Below are 11,693 nucleotides of genomic sequence, written 5' to 3' on the forward strand. Positions count from 1 at the left end.
GTAATTTTTGTTTCATTTGAAAGATAATCGAACACCGAATAGAATGTTGTTGAAAAAAAAAATTAAATTTGGGTCCTCGGACTAAGGCCGCTACTAGGGCCCTATGTGTATTTTACATATAACTCGAGCAAATTTCATCCGTTTTCCGTATTTTTTGTTTCATTTGGAAGGTAATCAAAGGCCGAATAGAATGTAGTTGAAAAAAATAAATTTGGATCCTCGGACTGAGGCCGATACTAGGCCCTATGTGTATTTATACTCAATAAATTAAAATTTTAGGGCTATTTGAAATTTTTGTTTTATTTAAAAGGAACGTCGTACGGGGCTTCGTAATTGCGCTATGCGCAATTTCTAAGATGTACACATTACATAATAATTTTAGTTTAACTACTTTAACCGGCGCATAGACTTACGGTCAAAGTAGGGTGACAGACGCACTAGGGTCACGTACGCAATAGATATACGGGTTTGTACGGGGCTCAGTCGCAGCAAACGCTCCGACTGTTCTGATGGCTCGTTTTAATGAAGATTCGATGACAAAGTCGAGGTGTTTTCTTCCTGAAAATGCTTCGTGTGCTACAATGGAAAAAAATTTCGCAAATTTGCTTCTACCGAACGTCTCGGTCTGAAGCCATTCGAAATGTTTGGATTAATTCTGTCCAAATGCTTCAGCTGAACCGCGTACTCATGAACGTTTAACACCACCTTCGATAATGTCAACATCCAACTCATATCTCATAGATGCCGCATCATGTCAATATAGTTTTGACATTATACCAGATGAAATAAGTGTTACCAATCGTATCATATCGTACCATAGAAATATGTTCTCTTCGCCACATTTGCATTGAACACTTATTTCGGTTAGAACGACGCTGCGTCTATACTACACATACCATTTAACTTTTAACATTACCGGCGTCCAGAACAAGTGTCTTAGAATGAATAAAGTGAATTTGTGTTAAATAAAATGAAATTAGCATGACGGTGAACTTTAGCAATTGTTGTTTAAAAATTGGTTACTTAGTTTGAAGAAAGCTTAACCGCAAAGTGGTGATATTGCGTTCCGTAGACAATTCCTGGCATTTTCAATTTAATTAATTTAACTAATCGTGTCAAAAACCGACGCTGTGAACTTACAAAAACTCTCGAAACTTCTAACACGTGCGAACGAGCGAACAAACACACAAAATGAAAATTCCCGAGGATGTATTAAATAACCTATTGAGGCCTTTGAAAGAGATTGTGCCGCTTAAGGACTCAAGAGACCTGATAAAGTGTTGCGGATATATTGAAAAGGCGTACTGGCAATATTTGGACCACGTTTGTCCGCAGAATAAATGGATGACAGAAGTCTCATTCGAAGAATTCGCTGCTCAAACATTTAATTACGTGCCGTTTTTAAGACGCTATCTGAGTGATTTAAAGCGCACACTGCGAAACTTTGCGTTGTAAGTATTTTACCAAGCCAGCTGCTTTTTATTCCCGTGAAGTATCGCCAAATTCAAATCGCCAAGAAAAAATTAAATCGCCAAAATAAGTCGCCATAGTGTGAAGAACCGCCAAGAAAAACCGCCAAAGTGTGAAGAAACGACAAAACGAAAAAAATCAGCTAATTGGCAGCTAACAGGGTGTGCTTCGTTCAAGTGAGCGATGCTTCCACTAAAAACTCTCTGACAGACCTTACAGTAACGACACGATTGTAGTAGTTGAATATTGCCTTCGATGATCCTATTACGGATGGGTGTAATCGGGTATTAAAGACAGGCTTTGATTTATGTGGTCTTTTACAGCAAAAAGAATGTTTTAAACAAATGAAGTAAAAGATTTCCAATCAATATCTTGACATCGTTTAGATCAAATGAAGTAATAGATCCAAGAGTTAAACTACTGATATGATTGCTGTCTGTGAAAGGCTGAGAAGATTGAAAGTGTTCCTACTTAGTCATGGATCCTTCCATTCCACAAAAATTGTTCAACAAGAATTTCTGGTAAAATCTTAGAAAAACTGCAATCAATCGGGTTACGTTTATAGTTGTTGTATTGCTTGTCGATTTAGAACGAAATTGGATATTGCGTTGTATCGCCTGGATTCGACAAAATTAAAACTCCAAAAGTTGATGTGACCAAATTTGAGCCTAGCTTTCGACTGTGTGACCAGTCATCTTCAAGGCTGAAAAATTTTTATTTGGCACTTAATCACTTAGAGCTATGAACAATTATAATTTATTTTCGTAAACTTACGCTTACTACTAGGTTGTAAACAAACTTGATCAATTTCTTGGTTTTTACTTAGCACTTGCTTACAGTCTCGTTTGTTTATGTTTGTCACTTGACAATTTCACCTGTCACTCAAACATCTGTTGCAGATTCATTTCATCATTCCGTCTTCGAGGCAGGTTCACATGGCGGCGTTTTCCACTATTCACGATCAGATTGTAGAACATTGGCGATACATGAGCTGCATCTTTTCTGAAGTTCACAGCTGAATTTCCTTTGAGAATGATTTTGTTCGCTTCATGTATTTTGATCGTTCGTTTTGACCGGACTTTTTTCAGAATTTCTTTGTTCGCAAAATCAAATTGATGTTTCTTGGTGGACACATGGTAGACCAGTGCAGTTTTTTTTTTTGTTCTTGGCCATGTTTTCCACGTCTTTCTTATGTTCTACATCCCTGTCATCGAGCCGGCGACACGTGCATCCTACGTAGCTTCTGCGGCAGTTCCGACAAGGAATGTTATACACCACATTCGAACATTGACCTGGTCTGACTTTGTGTTTCATATTGGAGAAAATGCTGGCCACCTTATTTGTAGGTCTTGGGGCTATTTTCAGATCCGGTGCATATTTTCCGACTTGCTTTGCAACTGCTTCAGTTAATCCGGGAATGTAAGCCATTCCTGCAAACCGATTTTTCTTTGGCTGTGTTTGAACAGCTGGTGTTATTGTTGTGTCTATTCTGGTCGAGTTTGCATTCGGTGGTGGTGAGTTAATTTCCGATACATCGGCTGATAACGACGTGCCAGCAATTTCCATCCTGCTAATGAGCGGGTAACTTATATTACCTTTCGATGTTTGGCTGGACATCATCTGGTTCACTTGGTGGATTAGTCGTTCAGTCAGTTTAGCCGGAAAATTGTTCTTGTCCATTATCGCTTCGATGGTCAATCGGTTTTCCTGGTGGAACGATGAGTGGCTCAACGTGAACACTCGCCGGATGAACGATTTTGCTGTGTTGATGACCATATTCTTTGGATGTTTAGAATAATAGTTCAGCAGTCGATTGGATGCGATCGGTTTGTGGAACCATTTCGTTTTGAGTGTGTTTCCATCGTTGTGCACTGTTGCGTCCAGGAACACAATGGAGCCGTCATCGTCTTGCTTTTCCATTGTGAATTGAACATTGGGGTTGTAGGAGTTAAGTTTATTGAGTACTTTATCGGCCATTTCAGGTGGGATTGATGTAATATGATCATCAACGTATGTGTTCCAAAAATCTGGATCTAGGTTTGTGTCGATGATCGCCTTTTCCACAATGTCTTCAATGACTCTTTCGACCAATATTGGGGCCAAAGCGGAGCCCATAAACATACCCAATTTTTGGCGGTAGAATTTGCCTGCGAATACAAAGTAATTCGCTTGCTCCAAACAAATTTTCAGCATTTTGAGGAATTCTTCTTTCGGAATGGGTGTGACTTGCTCAATGTGGTGAAAATCGCGGTCTATTATCTCCAATGCCAACTCAGTTGGGATTGTGCCAAAACAGTTAACCACGTCGTACAGTGAACGACATCTCAAATGTCTCACTGTCATTTTTTTCAGAGAATGTCATTGTGAACTTGCAATGACACAATAAAATTCTCAGAAAAATTTAACAGTGAGACATTTGAGATGTCGTTCACTGTATGAGACCAGAATGTTGCCTTTTGTGATCCTTTTGCCTCGAATTGCTTTTATAAACTGTTTTGAATTTTTGATTCCAAATTTTGTCTTGAAAGCCTTCCGCAGGATCGTAGCCAGGAACCTTGCCATCTTGTACGCCGCTGAATCAATAGTAGACACTATTAGTCTAATCGGATGGCCTACCTTGTGGTATTTGATTTGACCAAAAAGGCGTGGAGGAATGGTGTTCCAGGTTTTCATGTTTTTCTTGACCTGGTCGGAAATGTAGTTTGCACGATAGAGTTTGTCCAGGAATCGGTTCACCCTGCCCTTCAGCTGTTCGGTTGGATCTTTGCTGATTGGTTCGAACGAATTTAGGTCGGACAATAGTGTTCGTATTTTGGTGAAATATTCATCTTTCCTTGAGATGATCGTGACTCCTCCTTTATCGCTGTTGGAGACCATAATTTCTCGGTGGGTTTTGAGAAAATTTCTGGCTTTTTCCGCCGCCTTTTGTAAGAAACGGTCAATTCGGTTCAGTTCTCTGTGCTGTTTGGAGAACTTAGTGATGGTGTACAATACGTCGCCTCTGGCTGGTTTTCTGAGCGGTTTTGGGATTTGTTGTGAAATGATAGCCTCGACATCCGTTGCTACCTCCAAAATTGGCTCTCTCGTGGGATGAATTGCGAATTTTGGTCCCAAGCTTAGCACCGTCATGACATCAAAAATGACGAAAAACTTGACCAAAATTCACGAAGTTTGAAGCCACTTCATCATAAAGTTTAGCATTAGCGCCATCTCTTGGTAAGAAAAACACTTAAAAGTCGACAACTCATTTTTTGGTTAAACATGGCCTGTGGTGCCCACTAAACAAGTGAGTTACAATAGAAATTAATTATTTTTCTGACAATAGACGAGGATGAATCACATTTAGCAAGCTTCTTCGAGAGATAATTTTTAAAGGGGCACAAGACGGGCTTCCCAGAACACTTATCAATGATATTACCAGCTTTCTTCCCCCATCAACTATGGACTGTGATGCGAGTTCAGCTTCAGATAGGACCATATCAGTTATGTACAGAAGTGCAAAACAAAAGTTTCGACGATAAATGTACGTCGTCTTTACGTGACCAAATTAAGAGTAGATTGAATGCTGCGAAAGATAGTTTATTATATGAAGTATCCATTTTGTGACAAAAGCTAACTCACTCACGTGTTTTATTAGCAACAAAGCTTCGCTAACTGTCTTTTCAACAAGTTTAAAATTTGTATATCCGAGCCGAAGGTGACCTCTACAATTACTCTTGTTGAACAAACCAATTACTGAAGCAAGTTGCACGAATGACATGAGTGATTTAGCGAGTATCACAAAATTGTGGCCTCATTTACTGAATTACTTTAGCAGCGTCCAATGTATTTTGGCCTATTGTTCCCCGCAAGCGACAGTCGAATATCAAAAAGGAATTCTCGTAAAATGAATCGAAAATATTCCTTCATGTAACGGATCATTTTTGAAGCAAGCAAATTGATGCGTAATGGTCAACTTTCGCATGGGGCGGGAAATAAGATCTTTTCTGATTTGTGAGACATGTTTTATAGAGGAAGGTTTACCAATTTGGTGAATGTCTTGCATAAGCAATGCTAATGTAGCATCTACAGTACTTCGTTACTTGTACAGAAAAAAGATCTGTTTCGACTATATGGATCTATGTACGGTGCCAACACTTCATATTTTTAAAGTACAAATTTAAGACGACTCACATTCAATTTAAACTTAGATCAACACAAATCTGATTCTATTGTTACCAACTAGATAAAAACTTTTCCCAGTCAGGCGCTTCGCAGAACTGTCAAGTTCCGGGACACTTGGTATTTTTGTCAGAAAAATCTAACTTGACAAAACTAAAAAATATTTCGTCAAGTTGGATTTTCTTGTAAATGAACAAAATGTCCCGGAAGTTGATGCTTCCGTGAAGTCAACTGAAAGTCCAACTTTAACTCAATTCCTAGTAGCATTTCACTTCTAAGGCCCTAACTCACGGTCCACTCACCCGATTTTAAAAAACTTTTTTTTCCTGGAATGGTATTGACAATACCTATCATTTGCCGTGTCATTTACATTTCCATCGTTTATTTTGCCATAAATACCACCAGAAGACCTTAAATCACTTAGGTGGCCCTAACTCACGAAGTGCGGACCCGAATATGCCCATCTTCGAACTTAGCCTCACTATTTCGACTATCTTTCAGGGGAAATTTTTTTTTTGAAATCGGATTTGATTTACTTAAGATGTCGACGTGACGGACAGACGGACAGACAAATTTTTATTGCAGATTCGTCATCTATGAACATAGGCAAACACTTTGCCCTTACCGTCTCCTTCGAATTCCATCAATTACACACGGCATCGTAATCCTATAAGCCCCTCTGTACTTCGTACGGGGCTAAAAACACCACCTTCACTGTACGGCCGAGTAGCCACATATAAGCTCACTCCAAACTCACGCTCCGGTGAATCGAATTTCATAAACTTTTTTTACCCTGATTGGTACGGTCAATACCTATCTAATAAAGCAAAATCCATCTAAATACGTTCAAATTTGGCCAACCTACAAGCAAAAATGGCTTGCCGCCCTGTACCTAGTTCACACCAAGGGGTCCAACGACCCAAATTTATTTTTTTTCCAACAGTATTCTATTCGGCCTTCGATTACCTTCCAAATGAAACAAAAATTAGGAAAATCGGATGAAATTGACTCGAGATATATGCAAAATACACTTAGGGCCGAGTAGCGGGCGTAGTCCAACGACCCAAATTTTGATTTTTTTCAACAAAATTCTATTCAGTGTTCAACTACCTTTTAAATGAAAAAAAAATTAGGAAAATCAGATGAAATTTACTCGAGTTATGTGCAAAATACACTTAGGGCCGAGTAGCGGCCTTAATCCAAGGACCCAAATTTTTTTTTTTCAACAACATTCTATTCGGTGTTCGATTACCTTTCAAATGAAACAAAATTTAGGAAAATCGGATCAAATTTACTCGAGTTATATGCAAAATACACTTAGGACCGAGGAGCGGCCTCAGTCCAAGGACCCAAATTTAAAACGTTTTTCTCACCACATTCTATTGGGTATTCAATTACCTTTCATATAAGACAAAAACTAGCAAAATTGGATGATATTTACTCGATCTATACGCAAAATACACTTAGGGCCGAGGAGCGGCCTCAGTCCAAGGACCCAAATTTAAAACGTTTTTCGCCACATTATATTCGGGCTTCGATTACCTTTCAAATGAAACAAAAATTACGAAAAAAGGATGAAATTTACTCGAGTTATATGCAAAATACACTTAGGGCCGAGTAGCCTTTCACTTCTAGGGCCCTAACTCACGGTCCATTCACCCGATTTTAATAAACTTTTTTTTCCTGGATCGGTATCGACAATACCTATCTTTTGCCGTTTCATTTGCATTTTCATCGTTTTTTTTTGCCGTAAATATCCCCAAAAGACCTTAAAGCACTTATTGGGCCCCAGCTCCGGAAGGGTCGACCCAAAACCGCCCATCTTCGAACTTAGCCTCACTATTTTGACTATCTTTCAGGGAAAATTTTTTTTTGAAATCGGATTTGATTTACTCAAGATATCGACGTGACGGACAGACAGACGGACAGACAAAATTTTTATTGCGGATTCGTTATCTATGAACATAGGCAAACACTTTGCCCTTACCGTCTGCTTCGAATTCCATCAATTACACACGGCATCGTAATCCTATAAGCCCCTTTGTACTTCGTACGGGGCTAACAAACTGCCGGTGTGTAGCGCGCGATCTCAGGATCCTGACGCTAGTTTTATGCAACTCAGCTCAGCATCATAATTTTCGAAATCTGCGGACTTTAGATGCCTCTGTTGCATAAAAGGTTCTACGAATCTCGATGCAAAGTGCTTTATAAGGCTTACTATGTGTATTGTGCACTAGGCCTACGGCCTAGAGTCACAATTACTCATCTAAGGTCCGATAAATCACTTTGCAATCGATGTCTTTCAAGACTTTGAAATCATGATGTGATGATAACAAAAAAAATCCAAAGATAGATATATACTGCAAACTCTAATATTTTCCTGAAGAATGAATTTAAATTTTAAAGGTTTTTTTCATTTTGTCGTTTCTTCACACTTTGGCGAATTTTCTTGGCGTTTCTTCACACTTTGGCGATTTTCTTTGTCGTTTCTTCACACTTTGGCGATTTAAAAAATTCTCAAAAACTGACGAATTGCCATAAAAAATTGCCAAAGTGTGAAGTATCGCCAAGAAAAATCGCCAAAGTGTGGAGAAACGACAAAATGTGAAGAAACGCCAACATTTTTTTTTTGCGATTCGACTTTGGCGATACTTCACGGGAATCTGCTCTTTAGCAACTACACGCACGTTGATTGCAAAATTAGTAGGTCAAAAATCGAGCAGCGTCCGCGCATGTAAATTTCATTAAACTTCAAAAATAATGTGTGTGCAGTTGCCAGAGATCTGCCTTGGCTGTACCTATGAAACAGATATATCTGCCTTCCGATTCGTTTTCTTTTTCAACTTTCGCTAAGCCAATTATTAACTCTCATTGCAGACACAAAAAATCTATTCCCACCTGCGGAGCAGTTTTGCTGTCTCCGGACTGTACCAAGGTATTGCTGCTGCAGACATATCTTTCGAAAGGCCTATGGGGATTCCCAAAGGGAAAACTTGAGTCGAACGAAACTTCCCTTCAATGTGCCATTCGCGAGGTTTACGAAGAAACCAGCGTCAACATTGAAAATTTAATAAATCCAGAATGGTACATCGAAGGGAAATGGTCGAATTCGAGCGAAACCGGTTACACAACCCTTTACGTTGTTCCAAACGTTTCAACGGAAACTAAATTGGTTGCAAGGACGAATGGGGAAATTGAAGGCTTTAAATGGATTCCCTTAAATGATTTGTTTAAGGCACAAAGAGGAACAGATGGCTTTAATTGCTTTAAAGTCACATCAAATACATTTGACATGACGAAGCATTTGCGACGTTTCCTAGAAGACAAAACGAACAAAACTCAATACAATACGAATTTTAGAGACCAACGATCGTTATAAAAATAGATATGGTAATTGACATGTTGTACATAACCTAAATAATGTGTTTAGATATAAGTGGGGGGGGGTTAAGTTCTATAGTCTTTAGATAATTAAATTATTAGCCAAGAATAGCCTGTGATCTAATCGTAAGAGTTAGTTCAAATAGTAAAATAAATTGAAATTGAAATAAGTCCCTGATGGCTTGTCCGGCTCCACTGTAACGAGTTTATGTGGCCACTGGCCGAAAAAATATCGGACTTTTTGTGCATTGACTCCATAAGTCGTACGATTTTTTCACATGAAAACTACTAAACCGACGAGTGAAGTCAATTCTTTGTGTGGAGAGCTGCGCCAAACGTGTGAATGTGCAAAGCATTTGCTCAAGCATATGCTTCGTCTACTCATCCAATCATTTGCTTATGTGTTTTTTTGGGTTGATTCGCGTTGTGGTTCGCTTAACCACGTGTCCGCCTGAGCAGGCGGGTTTCGTGATGAAGCGGTTTGAAAGGAATTTCATTCTGCTGATGATTCGCTAAACTTTTATATGCGAAAAGGTATGACTACTGCTCAAGGTTGGTCATCTCTTTGTCGCCATGACCTGATGAGATGTGGCGTTCTTGAACAGCACTATTAAGTGCAAGGTGTCGATTTGGTGCTTTTATCATTTCATCAGATCAAAACGGTGGCAGAAACCTTTTGTTGTTGATTCAGCACATGCCTGCTTCTGGCAAGCATGGTGTAAATGTTGGAAACTGAGGACGGATATACGAACGATGTTGTTGGACCGAAATAATTTTAATAATGACAACGTAGATTCAGAATTTAGCTTAGGTCTACTATGTATGATAGATAGATAATCATTTCCAGTAGATCATGCTACTTTGTTTCTTCCAACAGTAAAGCCTGTTAGAGGTTGTATGGTTAGGATCTCGGTTTTTCCATAGAAAGCTGAGAGCTGAACCAAACACACATTTACTTGTGTGAATGTGTGAAGCATTTGCTCAAGGATATACTTCACGTACTCATCCAAGCACTTGTTTATGCATGTTTTGGGATGGTGAATAAAATTTCGGAAGGATTTTCAATGTTGATTGCTTGTTTCGGTTGATTTGTTGTGGTGCTACGATTCGAGTCTCTTCAGAGTAGTTTCCTGAGTGATATCCTAATTTCCATTCTGCTGATGGTACGCGTTGAAGTAAACTTTAAATTCAATTTAAGTGTCCTGTGTAAAGGTGTGCACCGCCGATTTTACGCCGGCGCGCCGCCGATTTTTTGCTAAATTTTCGGCGCGCCGCCGCCGAAAAATAATAGCTCACGCCGCCGCCGCCGCCGATTGTATTTTCGTCGCGCCGAAATTTTGTACGTTTACTGCTTTCAACCATTTTAATGGGCGGTAATATAAAGTTAAATTGAAATATCTATACAAAAGTGTGTGCTTGAGTACAAGGTTTGAGCAAATGTTTATCTCTCTTAATTTATAAGTCAGGTTTCTTTATGCTGCTCAGCTAATACACTTATTACTTATAAATTTAAGTTTATCTAAATCTCTTATTTGCGAAAACCTTCTACTACGAACTCACTCCTACATAGAAGATGGACTAAAGACAACGGGAACGGTTATTGCATAAATCGAAAGATAATAGTAGTGAGTTTGCGTAAATGACATATAAATTATAAGTTGGAAATAACAAACCTGCAGAACATCTAGTATGATGATGTGACTTAAAATTTCCAACTTGTAAGTTGACTTATAGCTTATAGGTTATGAAAGATGGCTTACACGGTTTACACTGTTACAACCTCCGGGCATTTCTAGAGATGACGGTAAAAGACCGGACGTTGGGATTTTGTGCGATGTAACCATTAGATAAATTAGATAAATCAATCATCCAAAAAATCTGGATCAATTGCAGATAATGCTGAAAGATTCAAGCATAATCATTACATACGTTTAAAAGAAAAAATTTTATTTACATCTATTGCTTTTGAATCACTAGGTTGCATGGGTCCCGAAACAAGTACATTAATTAAGAAATTTTGTTCATTAATGAGAAAAGCTTCTGGCGAACAACGCTCCATGGATTACCAAATACAAAAGATTTCTATTGCAATTCAACGGAGAAACGCTAGTTGCATTTTGGGGACTTTGGGGCGTAACAGAGTTGATGATTTTTATTTATTGTAAATACTTGTTTTTGAAAAGATCGTTTTTTACTGGTTGCGCTTTGCAGCCTTCTCGCTTATATGGCATTTACGCAAACTCACTAATCATTCGTGGATTCATTAAATCAGATGTTTTTAAAATAAAAGGTCAGTGATTGTACATTCAAAATATAAAAGGTGAGATATGTCTCGGTTGATTCCCCTTGTATAAGTTGTTGATACTTCAGATCGCAAGATAGTAAGAATTCAGTGTTCGTAAAAAGGATTGCGCACGCTTTTTCAAATGTTTTTGCATTATTTTCGAAAATTTAGATTTTTTGTAAATTTATCGGCGCGCCGATCGGCGCACCGCCGCCGACTTTAAATTTCTCTCGGCGCGCCACCGCCGATCCCTTACCAGTCGGCGCACCGCCGCCGATTATTTTAAGATCGGCGCACACCTCTAGTCCTGTGACCACCATCACCCTTGGACGTCGAAACAGCGTGTTTGCTTCAAGTCAAATGACTAAACGTGAGCCATGTTCGGGTTAGGGAAGGG

The 11,693-nt window shown here is 39.0% G+C and overlaps 1 long non-coding RNA gene across 1 annotated transcript; it reads right to left on the reverse strand.

Moving 5' to 3' along the window:
* Positions 1–2,028: 2,028 nt before the first annotated feature.
* Positions 2,029–2,622, reverse strand: LOC119075923. The gene is made up of 2 exons (XR_005087494.1): positions 2,245–2,622; positions 2,029–2,173 (listed from the first exon to the last, which is right to left on the reverse strand). It is a non-coding gene; the product is annotated as an uncharacterized LOC119075923 (long non-coding RNA).
* Positions 2,623–11,693: the final 9,071 nt, after the last annotated feature.

This window comes from Bradysia coprophila, unplaced genomic scaffold (genome assembly GCF_014529535.1).
Source record: "Bradysia coprophila strain Holo2 unplaced genomic scaffold, BU_Bcop_v1 contig_232, whole genome shotgun sequence".
NCBI classification, from domain to species: domain Eukaryota; kingdom Metazoa; phylum Arthropoda; class Insecta; order Diptera; family Sciaridae; genus Bradysia; species Bradysia coprophila.